The following is a 17,377-nucleotide window of genomic DNA, read 5'->3' as shown; positions in this document are numbered from 1 at the left end:
ATGTCTTTGACACCCAATCCTCACCTTCAAAGAAAAAAATGAGGGCTGAGAAAAAAACAGTTTTTTGGGTTTTTTAATGCTTGTTTACCGGGGAGGGAATGATCCCCTAATTCTTTGTTTTGTCTTTGGCATGGCACTCTGTGTTTCTGTCAGCACTGGAACATACAGCAGATCTTTAGTTGCTGAGCTGACAAATATCAGGCTGAAAGTCAATCTGTGGGTGACCATCTCATGCCAAACAAGGGAACTTCAGAGTAATATCTGCTAACTTTGATTAATCTTAGTTTCTTTTTTTCTAGTTTTTAATTTAATTTGCCACACTGCCACACCAGTTTGATTTTTTTTTTAAGTCCTCACAAAAAATTGTCTGCATTTTTTTTATTTGCCCGTTTTTATTGACCATTATCCATTATATCAGTAAACCCTGGGACAGTTTCCAACATAGAAGCAACCCAATTAAAATGACTTTTAAATGGAACAACCAATAAAAATTGAAACATTGCTGTAGCAGTTCAATGACCAATAACAATGGCAGCTCTCGCTGGTTAACCATCAGTGCCTGGGAGAATGGAAATTATTTTTTTTGGTGGTGGAAATCAGTTAAGGTCTCTGCTGTCATTCTCTCCAAGAGAAGGGAATTCAAAAGCTGGGGAGCCACATCAGAGAAGGCCCTATCCTGTGTCACCACTCAGCAGGCAAAACCCAGTGGAGGGATAGTGAGAAAACCATCCCCCCAACACACACACCAAACACAGTGCCTGGAAGGGTTGATATAGGAAAAGATTTTGAAAAATAGTGGGGTGTGCATTTTAGTAAATGTACACAATTTGCAAAGCGATTTCCCCTAATATACTGCATTTTTGTATGTTATATTCACTAGTATTGTACCTTTCTGCACACTTTAACATAATGCATGTGTTTTTGTTTACATTTGGCTTGACTGGAGAGCTGCATCACAAAATTTGGAAAAGTGTGGATTTTGAGGCAGGGTACAAATAATAAAATTACTATTATTATTATAAATGAATGCAGTATTCCCTATGTCCAGGGCCAGCCCACCCATGAGGCTAGGTGAGGTGAAGGTCTCAGGCAGCAGGATCCACGGGGGTAGCAAATCTTGATGTAGACCTTTAACCCCCAGCCCCAAGATATAGATCTTCACTCACCTCTTCTTCCCTGGCAGAGAGGGCAGCACCATTTTGTGGTTTGCCTCAGATGCCAAAATGTATTGGGCCAGCCCTGCCCATGTCCAAATGCACCTTGGTCTTGCTGCCTATAAGTCACTGTTGCGGACAGATGTCCAGGGAACACGGTGGAACCAGGGGCTGATGTTTCCATAATGTGTGCTGGTGTGGAGGTTGTGAAGGAGATGATGACTGGGTTTTGCTTCAAAATACTGGGGGAACTTTTCACAACTACCCATTATTCTCCGGGATTCCTAACACAATTTAAGTAATGAGATAAAGCAATCATCAAGTCAAATTACATCCCTCCTCCACCTCGGCTTCTCCTTTAGCAAAGGGCTGATGACAAACTAGGAATCTGATTTGTTATTGAATTACTTTTACCACATAGGAGTTCATTAAGTTAGAGCGTCCAATAAAAACTCTCATCTATCAAACGGCAGGACAGACTGAAAACCACTTAGCAGAGCCGTGTTCATTTCCACATTTCCTTCTGTGGTCACATGGCTCGCTTTCTGGCCCACAGTCATGAGAACTTAGGGTGCATTGAAGCTGCAAAGCTGTGTAAGCTTGGGACTCTGGCAGGATCCTATTACACCCCTGCATCCTTTAGGACAGGTGTCTATAGCAGCCAGGACTGACTTGAGAGTCTGTCTTGGACAGGATGCCACCCAGGGCCCTGTCACAGGCAGAAGGTATGTAAGGAGAAGATCCCTGCTGGATCAGGCCCATGCTCTATCTAGACCAGCGCCCTGTTTAAAATAAAAGGAAAAAAATGCAATTTCAGACTGCATAAAAATGCTATTTTAGAGGGAATGTGAAAATGGATGATTTTTAAAGACACCACCAGTAATAGTTGGGAACCTACTTTCTAGCTACCACCTTATTATTTTTGAATCTCATTTACCACTGCAGATTGCTTGTTTAAACAGTCAAGATTCAGGAGCTCTTATCTCAAGGAGCCGTAAGAGTGGGATAAGGAGAGCATTTGTTCAAAGCTGCAGCTTTCAAACGCTCTATTGCCTCTCTGTGCCTACTTATTTGCTGAGCAACCACCGAGCCTCCAATCACACTGTTTAGCATTCTGGGGTATCGCCTGTTCACCCAGGCTCAGACTGCGCTGTAAGGAACATAGGAATCTTAACTAATACCAAGTCAGACCATTGGTCCATTTAGCTCAGTATTGTCCATACTAGCTTGCAGCAGCTCTCCAGCATTTTAGGCAGGAGTCACTTCTCCTTAGACTTTCTGAGGATTGACTTTCCACACAAATCATGTGCTCTATTGCTGGACCACAGCCCTTCCCTATTACCATCTCACATTATAACATGGACCAGCAGTGTGGTGGTGCCCTTCAGATAATGTTGGACTCCAACTCTCATCAGTCCCAGACAGCACGGTTAATGGCCCAGCAGTATCTGGAAGGCACCACATCAGTTTCATCACCCAACATTTACTGAGCGTGCACCCAATTGTAGCACAGTTGCACATTGCAACAAAGGATACTAGGTGCCATGGGCATAAACGGTCATTCAGGAGGGCTTGCCTGCCAATTCAGAGATGGAGGAGAAATTCAATTCAGCTTGTGTTGAAAAGTGAAGCTTGCAGACTTAACATATAGAATAAGAGATCAAGAAGGACATATGTTTAGAGAAGATTGGGAAACTTTTATTGAATATATGGGAAATAACTGTGTGCAGCTGAAAACGCTGGCAGCATTAAGATAAATTCAACAGTGTAAATAAATTTTGATGGAGGTAATAATGGAATATTGAATGGTAGTTTTTGTAAAATATGCAAGGATTTATGATATGCAAAATGAACCATGGAAAGAGAAGAATGGAAGTCATTGATATCTTAAGGATGTAAAAATGAGTGCTTTAAATTGTAAAACAGAAAAGTTAATAAAAATTATATATAAACGAAAGGTGAACCTTCACACTTTGAAATTTTGCACTTCCCAAAACAATATGTGAACTGGAGCACAGCCATCTTTTGAAATTCACACTGCCCTGAATTTTGTAATGCACTTCTCCAGTCAAGTCTTGTGTACAAAAACACATATTGTCAGGGGTTCAGGGACAGAGGCACAGGTGAGGGGGGAGACGGAGAGCGATGGGGAAGAAACCCAGGACAGTGAGGAAGAGGATGACAATGACTTGAGGTCTTCCATGAGTCTCTCAAGTGAATCGGAGGATTCCCAGAAGGGGGCGCCCCTGGTCAAGCCAAGGGGGGGTCACAGGGGGGACTTGCCAGGAGCAGGGAAGCAGCAGGGAAACCCCGAGTGGGAGTGGGAGATCGGGGTCGGCTTCCCAGGAGGAACAGAGTGAGAAGGGTGAAGTTCCCAGTGTGACACACGGAGCAGAGCAGGAAGGAGACAGGGGAAGGAGATCGGGGCAGGACGTCCTGCTGGAAGGGGCGGAGAGTAGTACAGGGAGTAGTGTAACTGTCAAAAGGAAGGTCAGGGGTAGCGAACGCGCGCCAAGTTCAAATGTGGAGGCGCGCGGAAATGCAGAGAGCCCGGAGGAGGAGCCTGGCCCCAAAGCACGAAGGAGGGGGGAGCAGGCATCTGAGGGATCCGCGTCAGGGGAAAGCAGGAGGGAAGGAACCCAGGGGGGCAGAAAGACCCTGCTGAAAAGAAAGGACAGGAAGAGGTGGTCTAGCACAAGCCTCTTAAACTGGTGTAGAGGCGGGACCGATTCAGAGGGGACTTCAAACGTCTAGGCTAAGAGACGCGGGGCTGCGCGCCTCGGTTGTGGAACCAATAATGAACTGCAATAAACATCCTTGTATATAAGAAGAGCTTGGCGTTGGTCTTTTGTGAGCTGAGACCTGAGGCAGCCACTGACACATATACTAGCATAATATATGCTGGTGAAATGCATATACTAGTGAAAAGAAGATACACAAATGCATTCTATATGGGGAAATTGTTTTGCAAAAACATGAGACAAAATGTGTGTATTAGGAGAAACGTCCACTAAAATGCTGACAAGTAAAAAAATAAAAAATACAAACTGATGCGGAGAACTGAATTTAAGATTGGAAAAATGAAAAACTAGGAGAAACTGGAACAGATTTGCCCATCCCTACCCATCTTCTCATTGAGGCATGGCAGATAAGCTTCAGAAGAACCCTATTCCAGGCTACATTTGGTGGCCATCACGTGGGGTAGATGCACCTGAGTTGATGTAAGCAACTACAATCTTGGGTTGAGGTATTTTGGCTTGGCTGGTGCTAACCCACTGTGGCAACAGGGGGCCTCTTCTAGCAAGGAAAGGTGAACCTGGATCAAAATGAGAAGTTTGGAGGAAAGAGGCATGGTGAGGTCAGAAGCCAATGATGGCAGTTGGGTCAAGTCAGGGTTTATGAATGGAGGAGATAGGGCGGATGCATACCAGAGAACCAGAGAAGAGACTCACAGGGCCTAGAAGAGAAGCAGGAACAAATGAGAACAGGAAAGAGGGATAAGAAATGAGACCTGATCAGCATCACATCCACAGCCTGTCCACACACATTTCCACACGCTTGGAGTACCTTGCTAGTCTTGTAACTAAGGCGAAGCTCATTTGTTTGTGTGTTGATAAATCAGAAACCAAGTTTCATGCCTTTAATTCTTTCTGACTCTTAGCAGTACTTTGCAGATTAACCTCTTAACACTCGATCATGCTATGATAGACACAGGTAATAAGCATATTGTACTGTTAACAGGCCTCAGGGACTGAAACCTCATAGATGCTGAGGAGGTATTTATCAATCTCTGTGCGTAATTACTCTTCTTAGAAAGGGGAGGGGAAGAAAGGGGGCTGTCAATGGAATTGAATGGCTAAATCCATCTTTGTGACTGAAGCATAAGAGGAAAGCTGTCATGAGGGAATGGCAATGGTTAGAGGAGAGTAAAAGATGCTCAGGAATAGCATCCGACACCTTGATATGAAAATCTAATTCCATATGCATAGTCACTTTTTTATGAACATGCCTGCAAGTTAATCTTCCTGGGATGCTTATGCAAAGAGGCTGATCAGAAATTAAGTGTCTCCTTGAATTGGTGCTCAACCCTCACCTCACGGTTCAGATTGTGCCTCCTGGGAGACTGAGGCATCCAGCACAGATGAGCAAATGGCAAATATGCTGTGATTTTCAGCAGATTGCATTCAGAACAGGAAGTCAAACTGGCATTTGCTTAACTTTGGCTCAAGTTGGTGCTGCTGACTTCAGATCTAGTTTAAACCATATCCCATTATGATGATGATGATGATGATGATGATGATTATTTATTAACTTATATCTCACCCCTCCTCCTGAAGGAGCTCAGGGAAACACATAGGCATTAAAAACATTTTTAAAGCATTCCATAAACAGTCTGAAACATGATTTCAGGGAGCAGTATTCTTCAGTCATCAAAGATCTGGATAAACAGGGATGTTTTTAGATTCCTCCTAAAAGTCAATAATGAGAGAGACTGGCTGAAATGACCGGCAGAATCCGTGACCAGGGGAAAGAGACAGCAGATGAAGATTGGAAGAAATTTAAAATTTATCTTAAGAAATATTGTAAAATTAATGAATGCTAAAATGTTGATGTTTTAGAAAAAGGGGATTACAGCTGTAAAAGTTTAAGTAAAAGAAAAGAATTAGGGAAAATCTGGTAAAACCAAGGGGTAGGATTTGCTGAAATAAATTTGGAAATTGGGATGCAGAAAGGGGAGGTATGGGGAAGTCGATGAAGTAAGGTTTAAGAAAAAAGGATTTGAAATTATACATGTTTGTTTGTGTGTTTGTCTGTTTGTATTGTGAAATGTTTGTGTTTATAAAAATTGTGAAAAACCAATAAAAAAATTATATAAGAAAAAAAAATAATGAGAGAGAAGTTGCACCTTACTAGGATTCAGCAAGTGGGGAATTGTTGCTGAAAAGGCTCTGTCATGGGTCAATGCAAAGTGGACTGCTCCAGGGTGGCAGTAACAGGGTCCCAACTGCTGACTGAAGGGTCCAAAATGGTTAGTAGTCAGGAAGGTGCTGTTTTAGGTAGTTTGGTCCTGGGCCATTTAGGGCTTTATATTCCAGTACTAATACATTGATTTGGGTGCTTGCTTTCTGTCAGCCAGTGCAGTGGTTTCAAAGCCAGTGACACATGGGCTTCTGACTTTGACCATAAGCTACAATTTCAATTTCTCTGAGCTTTCCAGTCTTAAGTAGCAGTTTGTGATTTAAAATAAATAAATAAATAAAAATCAACTTTTAGTATGAATTGCTCATAATAGGCTCATTTTTGTACACATATTCTTGCAAAGCAAATTTCCCTATCAGAATGTGTTTTTGCATGTAATTTTCCTGTGAATTTCAAAGGATGGCTGTGTTTCAATTCGCATATTGCTTTGCAAAGTGCAAATTTGGAACATTCACCTTTTCATGCAAACTAAGTTGAATTTTGCCCCTATTACTAATTCATTCTCATTCTCTCTCTCACCCCCACCCCTACCCACCCACCCCCACAGAGAGAGAGAGCACCCACAAATAACTCAAGTGCCATGTGGGCTACTTGAAAACACTGTGGACCAGAAACATGTGTGTTCTTACATCTTGCAGTCCCAGGCACACCTCTGTTTGGAGGTGAAGAAGAAGCAAAGTGCATCTAGAAGAAATTATTTATGTGAGATCTTATTGAGGAGGGCGGAAAGTTTGCATATTACTCTCCCCCCCCCCACCGCCTGTGTTGATTAGGAACGGTTGCCATTCGGTCTCCATCTCTCCATCAGCACCTTCCAGCTATCCATCAATGTCACACACAGATAGGAGTCCAAATGCAATCATTCTGACCCATCAGCTTTCTCCTAGTCTGGAAGAGATGAACGACAATGATTTGCTGTCAAGGTCTTCACAATCTCTGTGACTGGAGAGAGGAGGCATGGACTGATAAGCTCTGGGAGGCTGGGGTGTGTGTGTGTGCTTCTGACCACTTGGGGCCTTTATATATTTGCTTGCTGTTGGCAACTTCAGCGAATCTTTTGTAACAAGTAAAGAAGGATGGAAGGAGACAGGGACAGGCTGCAGACTAGAAGGGGGGAGCTCTGCAAAGCACACAGCTGGGTGGGTGGGAATGAAAAGCCGTGCTTAAGGATATACGTTTTCCAACCACCTCTGCTTTCAGCAATCATATCCCGATTGCGAGGCAGCTACCTTAAGTATTTATATCATGTTACATTTCTCTTAAAATGGACTTTGAACACTTATATTTCCTTTAGACTCTTGGAAGGCTTGCTAACTTCTTCTTTTTTACTGGCCCTGCTCCTGTGTCTCACCACCAGCCTGATCCAAAGGACAAATAATATGAAGGAGTTGAGCAGGTAAAGCCCCTTGACTACTGCATATCTGGCTGCTGTGAAGAAGCACAGGATTTGGGTTGGTACCCAAACCTCAGAAGACAATTGGCAACTTTTGCTGTCAGAAAGTGGGTGGGCAATGTGGGACTGGGATGTTTTGGAAAACTTTTTAAAAATAATTTTTATAATAACTTAAAATGTTGTTGTTGTTGTTGTTGTTGTTGTTGTTGTTGTTGTTGTTATTTAACCAACATAGGAAAAAAGAAAGACACTGTAATACATTAATAAACAGAAGGAAAAGCTAAAAACACAATCTAGATCACCAAACAGATTTCTGGAAAGGGTATCTGTATATTGAGGCAGTTCCCAATAAACAATAATGGTTGGAGCACATGTCTACCCTGCGTTTAGATGGATGGTGGGTGTTGCATCCTAGGAGTAGAAATGGCACCATTAATATTTTGAGGTAGATTTTGTTCTTGCTTCATGCTTCGGCATCGCTCTGACACAAGCACAAAAACAGGCAGCTTTCAGTGAATGGTTATATGAATGGTTCTGTTTGTGCTGGAACCTCTATATGTCTGTTGTTTTCTTCCCCACCCCCTTCTGCTCTTAGACTGTTACCATGGCATGCATTTCTCTTGAGAGGTTCTCAGTCCAAGGTGTGTACATCAGATTGTGAAGTGATATAAATCTGCTTGCCTTCATTTTGGTCCTTCTAAAAGCCTTCTTCTAGTCACCATTTTCAAATATTCATTTTCAAAAAGCCTGGAACAGGTTTGCGAAGTGAATGGTGGGGTTGGGTGGGGATATCCTGGCCTGCTCCCTTGCCTTTAGCAGCAGCAGGAGACCATTGCCTCAGAAGAGCGAGGAACATTCTCAGGGATGACTCACACCCTGGCCAGCACCTTTTTAATCTCCTGCCCTCAGGCAGCAGATATAGAAGCATGATAAACTGCACCAACAGATTAAAGAACAGTTTCTACCTGTGGGCCATGAGACTACTGAATGGAAGACAGCAACATTGCAGCTGACGTTTGGGGTTGGTGGTCGTACGACAGCACACAGAGTGTAACAAGGACTGAGAGATTGGGAGGGGAGGGAGGGCTCATTTAATCTCCTTGTAAACAAGTGGTACAGTGACAATAAAGTATTTCTATTCTATTTCTATTAGCAGGAAACACCAGGCACAGCTTTATGGAGTTGAGCAGAGCAGCATTACAGATCAAGCCACTGTTAAGGTCATAGGAACAGAAGCCTGCAGCAACATTGGCTACCCAAGGAGGCTTACCATATCAGTGCAATTGCAATGTGCAAAACCATGGCTACTGTAGATTAAATGGGTTTCAAACTCATCTAACCACCCAGTTCCTAACAAGCAGGGAACTGCTGATTTGTTATGAAGTGGCTAGCAATGAGCAGGGTGTGTGGCAAGTAGAGTGGTACCTCGGTTTAAGAACAGTCCAGTTTAAGAACGATTTGATTTACAAACTCCGCAAAACCAGAAATAGTGTTCCAGTTTGAGAACTTTACCTCGGTCGAAAAAGTGAATCCAAACGCTGGAAGGGCACTGGCGGCAGGAGGCCTCATTAGGGAAAGTGCGACCGTGGTTTAAGAATGGTTTTGGTTTAAGAACGGACTTCCAGAATGGATTAAGTTCGTAAACCGAGGTACCACTGTATAAAAGTTAAAAAATAATGTTGGATTAAAGTACAGCTATGCCAAGAAACCCAGAAAACTCTGGCCAGCTCAATCGGTCTTCAGAAGTATAATTCAGCCTCCAGAATCCCCATTGTCTTATTTTCCATGCTTCTCCCAGAACCTCTCTTCCTCCAATCCTTCAAGTTTTATAACCAGCCAAATATTTCTGCAATTGCATTACTATCACTCGTCTTTTTCTCCATCCCCCAGACAGACTCCAATATCAGCTTAGGCAATCAATTCTGTTCAGATAGAGGACTGTTCATTTTTTACTGATAAATGTTTAAACAAAAGCCTAAATTATTAATTGGGGAAATTTTTTCCCCTGTTCTTTTTCACATTGTCTCGGCGGATGCAATTGGAGAGTCTGGAAAGAGAGGGATCTATAGAGATGAAGTGGTGGTAGTACTTTATGGTTTCGGAATGGGAAAGTTTCCCATCCACCCCTCCCTAAGTAGATTTTGGAGTCTATCCAGTGTCCTGTATCTGGTAAATTAGAACAGTGGGAAGAAGAAAAAGAAACGAATACTGGGAAAATGAAATATAAATGTATAATAATAACTTGAAAAGAAACTAGAGTAGTACCAGTAGCAGCAGCAGCAGTAATAATAATAATAATAATAATAATAATAATAATGCGACATCAGTGCCAGCATTTTTATTAATTTATTGATAAAATATGTGTATACTGTTGTGTAGTAAAAAATGTATCAAAGTGGTTTATAGCAATAAAAATGTAAAACTATACTATGGCAACAACAAAGAAGTTAAAAACAGACATCAGTGGAATGATGATGATGGTAATAATAATAATGTATTACATAATACATTATATAATTATATAATTATAATGTATTACCTTGGTTCTCAAACTTAATCTGTTCCGGAAGTCCGTTCCAAAACCAACGTGTTCCAAAACCAAGGCACATTTTCCCATAGAAAGTAATGCAAAATGGGTTAATTTGTTTCAGACTTTTAAAACAACCCCTAAAACAGCAATTTAACATGAATTTTACTATCTAATGAGATCATTGATCCATAAAATGAAAGCAATAAACAATGTACTGCAGTCACACAATTGATCAATCAGTAGAATCATAGAATCATAGAGTTGGAATAGACCACAAGGGCCATCGAGTCCAACCCTCTGCCAAGCAGGAAACACCATCAGAGCACTCCTGACATGTGGTTGTCAAGCCTCTGCTTAAAGACCTCCAAAGAAGGAGACTCCACCACACTCCTTGGCAGCTGAACTGGGTTCCACAGTGTCACACACAAAAAAGACCCACATAAACAAAAACGCAAAATAAATAGCAAATAGTGTTACCTCAGTGTAACACTCAAAATGGAAGTGTGGTACTCAAATTGGAAGCATAACACTCAAAACGGAGCATGTTCAGCTTCCAAAAAAAGTTTGCAAACTGGAACTCTTACTTCTGGGTTTGCAGCGTTTGGGTTCCTAGTTGTTTGAGTACCAAGGCATTTGAGAACCAAGGTACAACTGGGTTGCCCCAGCCACTCTGGACAATCTCCAGCATAATAAAAGCACAGCAAAATGTCAGACATAAAAAACATCCTAATACAGGGCTGCCTTTAGATGTTTTTGGAAAGTCATGTAGCTGTTTATCTCTCTGACATCTGATGGGAAGATGTTCCACAGGGTGGGCACCACTACCCAGAAGGCCCTCTGCCTGTTTCTCTGTAACTTAGTGTGGCAGCTAGCTAACAAACAACCCTGTATGGCAGGTCAGTATTATTGGTCACCAATTGCAGATGGAGAGTTGAGACTGAGAAAGACTCTTGTCCAAGTCCCTGTCTTGGTTTACAGACCTGTCTTGCACCCATAGGCTATGCCAGCATCCGTGTTGTTGTGCCCGTGGACATAGCAGCATACATTCTGTGAGGGCCCTGCTTCCCAAGTAATAGATGCAAGGGGGGGGGGAGAGAGAGAGAGAGCTGGAATGTATAATAAGATATGGTGCAACATTTATACTTCCAGTCAACCGGCACAAGCTAAAACCTGACTTGAGAATTAAAGCTTTTATTTTAGAAAAGGAATACACAGATAAGCCATGTCTGGAAGGAAGTGGGGATTTTCTTAGAATCTTAGAATCATAGAATCATAGAATCATAGAGTTGGAAGAGACCACAAGGGCCATCGAGTCCAACCCCCTGCCAAGCAGGAAACACCATCAGAGCACTCCTGACATATGGTTGTCAAGCCTCTGCTTAAAGACCTCCAAAGTAGGAGACTCCACCACACTCCTTGGCAGCAAATTCCACTGTCGAACAGCTCTTACTGTCAGGAAGTTCTTCCTAATGTTTAGGTGGAATCTTCTTTCTTGTAGTTTGGCTCCATTGCTCCGTGTCCGCTTCTCTGGAGCAGCAGAAAACAACCTTTCTCCCTCCTCTATGTGACATCCTTTTATATATTTGAACATGGCTATCATATCACCCCTTAACCTCCTCTTCTCCAGGCTAAACATGCCCAGCTCCCTTAGCCGTTCCTCATAAGGCATCGTTTCCAGGCCTTTGACCATTTTGGTTGCCCTCCTCTGGACACGTTCCAGTTTGTCAGTGTCCTTCTTGAACTGTGGTGCCCAGAACTGGACACAGTACTCCAGGTGTGGTCTGACCAGAGCAGAATACAGTGGCACTATTACTTCCCTTGATCTAGATGCTATACTCCTATTGATGCAGCCCAGAATTGCATTGGCTTTTTTAGCTGCCGCGTCACACTGTTGGCTCATGTCAAGTTTGTGGTCAACCAAGACTCCTAGATCCTTTTCACATGTACTGCTCTCAAGCCAGGTGTCACCCATCTTGTATTTGTGCCTCTCATTTTTTTTGCCCAAGTGCAATACTTTACATTTCTCCCTGTTAAAATTCATCTTGTTTGTTTTTGCCCAGTTCTCTAATCTGTCAAGGTCGTTTTGAAGTGTGATCCTGTCCTCTGGGGTGTTAGCCACCCCTCCCAGTTTGGTGTCATCTTGCAGGCACAGAAGTTTGATGGTGGATTAGATTTATTTGTTCCTTTGTTGGCCACCACGAGGATGTGCAGCCATTCCCAATTCACTCTAAGGTTGCCAACATTTTAGCTAGCTGCTGTAGCTATACTTTTAATACCAACACTCCCCACTAGGGATGGAAGGATGTGCCAGTTTCATGTTTCTCACTTTCCTTTCTTTGTTTTCAATCTTAAATTCAACTCTCCAAGTTTCTGCAGCAATTTGTGCAATCCTCATGAGAATTCTTTAGCATTTTAGAATGAATTTCTACCAACAAACACATTTCTGTTTGCAGTTTTGGCTAATGGACACATTTTTGCAAGCAGCTTCTCCTAATAGAATGCATTTTGGTCTGTTATCTTCACAAATAATACTAATAATATATTTGGTTTTATGCACACTTTCCCCTAATAAATGCATTTTTGTGATAGGTTTTTCATTGGAAAACTGTCTAGAAAATTTCAGATCAGTGTAAATTTTGAATGATGGTTGTGTGTCAGCTTTTTCAAAAAGTGCAAATTTGGTAAATTCACCATTAACTGTGAACTGAATCTCTCCCCAATCCCTACTCCCCACGTCCCTGATGTTCCAGTGGCAGACCTACCTGAGTTTTGGAGAGAAGTCGCTGGAGAACAAAGAGTGTTTTTGCAATAATTGATCCCTTTTCAAAAAAAAAAAAGGAGGGGTGGGGACCATTTCATTTGTTGGGGTAGTAGCCTGGGAACTGTGAAGCCTGGGAATTGCCCCACCAACCTGTGCCCTAAGCCAAGCCCCCTTACAAATAGGATAGGAGGGGACCCTGGCGATCATCCTCCTCATTAGTCTCAGTGTTGCCCTTGTAGAACTCAACAGGGAAGAGAATGGGGACAAAACTAGAATTAGTTGGCTCTGCTTCTGCCTGTCATTGACTCTGACTCCACCTGCTGTTGACCTCCCTGCTAGCCCCAAAGGACACCAGCCACAACTGCCGAGGGAGTGAGGATATGCTGCAATATTTTGTTGCTGGTTGAACTTGCTGTGGCAACTAACCTGTATGTACAGGGCAATATACTTGAGTATATAGATACTGAGGTCAAACCACAGTCTCAAGTCTAGTCCGTTTTCATTTAGGAGACCACTGGGGAAACCTGCACTGAGATCCATCTTGGAAGAAAGAAAGTACATGAATGTGAGAAATAAATACTCTTAATATCATGCCCTGCTCCTGACCTTTCCAGAAACATTTTGCTGGTCTCTGTGGGAGACTGGATTAGTCTTTTATCCTTAGAACTATGGTTAAATTATATTGCAGAGTAAAACATCTGCTCTCAAACAAGGGAGCTGTGGGAAGCCTTACTCCTGTTTTGGCCCACTAGATATCCTTATTTAACCCATCAAGTGGTTTTGATTAGAAAACCCATAACCACCTGCCCATTATGTGATGTCTTATGGTGTCATGTGATGGACTGGTGAAGCTACAATGCAAAATTCCAAAGGAGGAATCAGGAACATGTTTTAAGCAGGCATAAATATATACCCTGTACTTCACAGCACTGGTGGAATAAGAGGAGTGTAGAGTTCCATCGCGGTTGCCCCCCGCCCGTGCTGGGCGCCCCGCCCTTGCAGGCGGCATGCCCTGCCCCCAGGACACGCGCCCTGCCCCCACCTGCTCTCCACCCCCCAGTGCCGGAGCATGAAGCTCTGCCACTGCTTCACAGTGGTCTGTGGGCGAGCTTTTCCTCCAAGTTCCAAAACACCAGATGCCCACTCCACTGTAACATGGATCAGAGCTTCCAGTCTGGTGCCCCTCTTCTATGGTTCATCATTCCTGTTGGGATGTGACCGGTGCACACTATCTGCACTTTCCAGAAATGATACAAGGCATTTCTGTCCTGACAAGCTTTCCCAGCTGGATAAATAGGTCTCTGCTGTGGGTGTCTACTTGTATTGCTGGGGCATGAAGCAAAGTACAAGATCCCCTACCCCCCTCACCATTCCATGTACAGAAGCTGAATGGACTGGCAGTTCACCCTTACTTCAAGTCTTGTCAATGGGATTTCATCCTCCACCACATCTGATGATTAAGATGCTGAAGACAAAGTAATAACAATAATAATTTATTATTTATACCCCGCCCATCTGGCTGGGTTTTCCCCAGCCACTTTCCATGGCTTACAGAGTGGCAACAGAGGGAAATAGACTGGGACCTCAGGACAAACAGCTGGTAACTGCCACCTCCCAGCTTTTTCCCCCTGATGCCGTCATCCAACTTTGCCTAATAGTAGGGTCAGCCCTGCTTCAAAATATCAGGCAGAGACTTTTTTTAGAGAGAGAGGTCTTTGGTGGAGACTGCAGGCTGTTTTACTTTTGTTTTCTTTTTGTTGCTGCCTTGGGATTATGTTTCCCTCTTTATTGTTGACCTGCTGATGTTTTTAGTGGTTATTTTGCTGATTTATGCTGCTCTTGGTTTTTCTAAGAAACACCTGGACTTGAGAAAATGCAAAGGTTTACGGTGTAAAACATGCCATATCATATCACAGAATAAAGAATGTGATTAGCAAAATCATATTGAACAACACAAGAAAAAGGCAAAGAATAACAGAAAAGGAAAGATGTGTGTATTAGGTATATCTGTCATCTGTCATCTATCTATCTACACACACATGAAGGAAACTAGCCCATCAGGTTGAGCATTATCTTAGAACTTTACACTCCATTGCTTTTGATTTGTTTCTGTTTCTTTCTGTTTTGTTTTTCTTTGGTTCATATGTTGAGTTGATGCCATTCAATTATATCATATGCTCTGGCTTTTTTTGAGGAACAGTGGGATACCTTTTAAATATATACATTTTATTTTATTTTTTGCAACGAGAAACAACTGGTTGTTTTAAAAAGCTCCAGAAATATACTAATCACTGTTGTACAGCAATACAACGCAATGGCTCTTAGCCACAAGCTTATGATTTAAAACAGGGTTGGTGACCATTTGGCTTTCCAGATGTTAATGGATCTAAACTCTCTCCATCCCTGACCATTGGCCCTTCTGGCCAATCTATCTGATTAGGATTACCATATTTTTAAGCAAGCTGTACTCCTATATCCTTAAGAGAAGTTTTGCTTTGTTGCCCAGCTGGTCAGTCTTGTGTGCAAATTCCTTTCCTTGGGTCTGATGTAACAATGCCATGATTCAACACCAGCTCTCTTTTGCACCACACCTCCCATGGAGTGATGCAGTCACTTGAGCAACCCTTGCCTTGGATGACCCAACAGGTTAGGGCAGCAGTGGGAAACCAGTGGCCTTCTAGACGCTACTGGACTGCAATTCCCATCACCCCCTGATCATTAACCAAACTGGCTGGGGCTCCATAGTGAGTGGCAGGGCAGAAAAGGATAGTGTGGCTCACCTGGCTTCCCAACACAGAGGCAACCAAGAAGGAGAGCGGGAAGACGGCAGGGAAAGAAGTGCAGGTGCAGCAATGGAGCCAATCCAGCACTCCTGCCACTATGCCTGCACTGCGCTAACCTCCATGTCCATCTCTTTCTCAGTTATTGCCAGGGACTGGGCAGAGACTGCCACCCCAGCCTGACCTTTCCAGATGAGAAGAAGACAGTTCAGAATTACAACAGGGGTTTGAGGGAGGTCACAGCTCAGAGGAAGAAGAGAGGGGGGGAGTTGGGAAATAATGGGAGAGAAGGAGGAGGCAGAGCTGGAGCAGCTGGCTGACACGTTATCACTAGAAAGCATTCCAGACCCACCATCTCCCAGAGCCTGGTAAGCCTTAAAAGTAGGAGAGCAAAGAGCTCGGAGACAGAAGACCCTAAGCGGCAACCGTTGACGAATGAGAAGTGGGAGAAAAGTGGGGTGGAGATTTACTTGGGACAACACCATTATTCCAAGAAGCTGCATTCTCAAGCCTATCTCTGTAAATATTGAATAAATGCAGATGGTAATGACTTTTCCTTGTCTTATCTGTTCCTGGCAACCTGCCTCGGGGGGTTGGTTCCTTTGCTGCCTGACAGTTGTCATCTCTGACTTCCATGTTGGAAAACCAGGTGAGCAATGATGCTCCAACTTACCAGCAGTTACTGCAGGGGCTGATGAGAGCTGGAATCCAGGGACATTTGAAGGTTCACACTGTCCCCATCCCTGATGGAAAATGGCAGGGCTTGCCTGTCGTAGGGGTCAATGTTACACTCCTCTATTCCAGGGTGTTTCCCACCTTGAGGCTACACAGCCCTAAACTGCAACCCCAGCCATTGACATGAAATGATCACAGATCTATGCAAGCAGCAGCAGTGGGGTTGGCTGATTATGACTGCCAGCCAGTTTGCTCTAGCAAATACCTTACACGGTGGATGAGGGCTTACTCATCCAGCAAACAGAATGGATGTTGCTATGGCATGGAAAAACATGCACAGCATGGAAATCAAGCAAGTGATGGGAGACACAAATAAAATGACATGCTATTTATTCATTCAAGCCGGTCTCGTCGGAAGCAGCCGTTGTTTACCTCGGCATTGTAACAAATCCCTTCTAGAAAACCAGGAGTGTGTGTGTGTGTACACATTATAAACGATACCTTTAAAAAACAACAACAACACAGCAACAGCAAGTAAAACAACACATTTTGCTCTGTGGACAACAGCCTGCCAGCAAGGAAAATCTTGCCTGTCTGTTTGTTTGCTTTTTGGTCAAGGATGGAAATAAAATGTGGTGTCAACAGATGCTCCAATGGTGTGGGATCTTCACTGGCAGCTGATATGTTACTGGGTCCAATGCAAGGTGTTACTGTTTGCATTTAAAGTGCTGATTTACCTGGGACCTGGGTTTTTGGTGGACCACCACTCTCTCCAGATCAGCCAATTCTGGCTCTGAGATCAATTTGAGGAGTGCGCCCTTGTGGTCCCATCAGCAAATGTATTTCATCATGTGGAAATGCAGGACAGGGCTTATGGGTAGTTGTGCTTTGGCTTAGGAACTTCTTCCTCCTCAGAGTCACAGATATTGTTGACTTATATTTTCTCCTAGGCCTTTAGAGGAGCTGGTCAGTTTGCCCTGGGCTTTTCAGGAGCCCTTTTAAGCTGCTCTGTTGTGACTGTCTCATTGCTTATTTTCTTTTACTGTTACCTTTATACCCCACCTTTTCTCCAAGGAAAAGTGGCATATAGGGCTCTCCTCACAA

Source organism: Podarcis vaucheri (assembly GCF_965113315.1).
Source record: "Podarcis vaucheri genome assembly, chromosome: 7".
Lineage (NCBI taxonomy): Eukaryota > Metazoa > Chordata > Lepidosauria > Squamata > Lacertidae > Podarcis > Podarcis vaucheri.
This window is presented reverse-complemented; position numbering follows the sequence as displayed.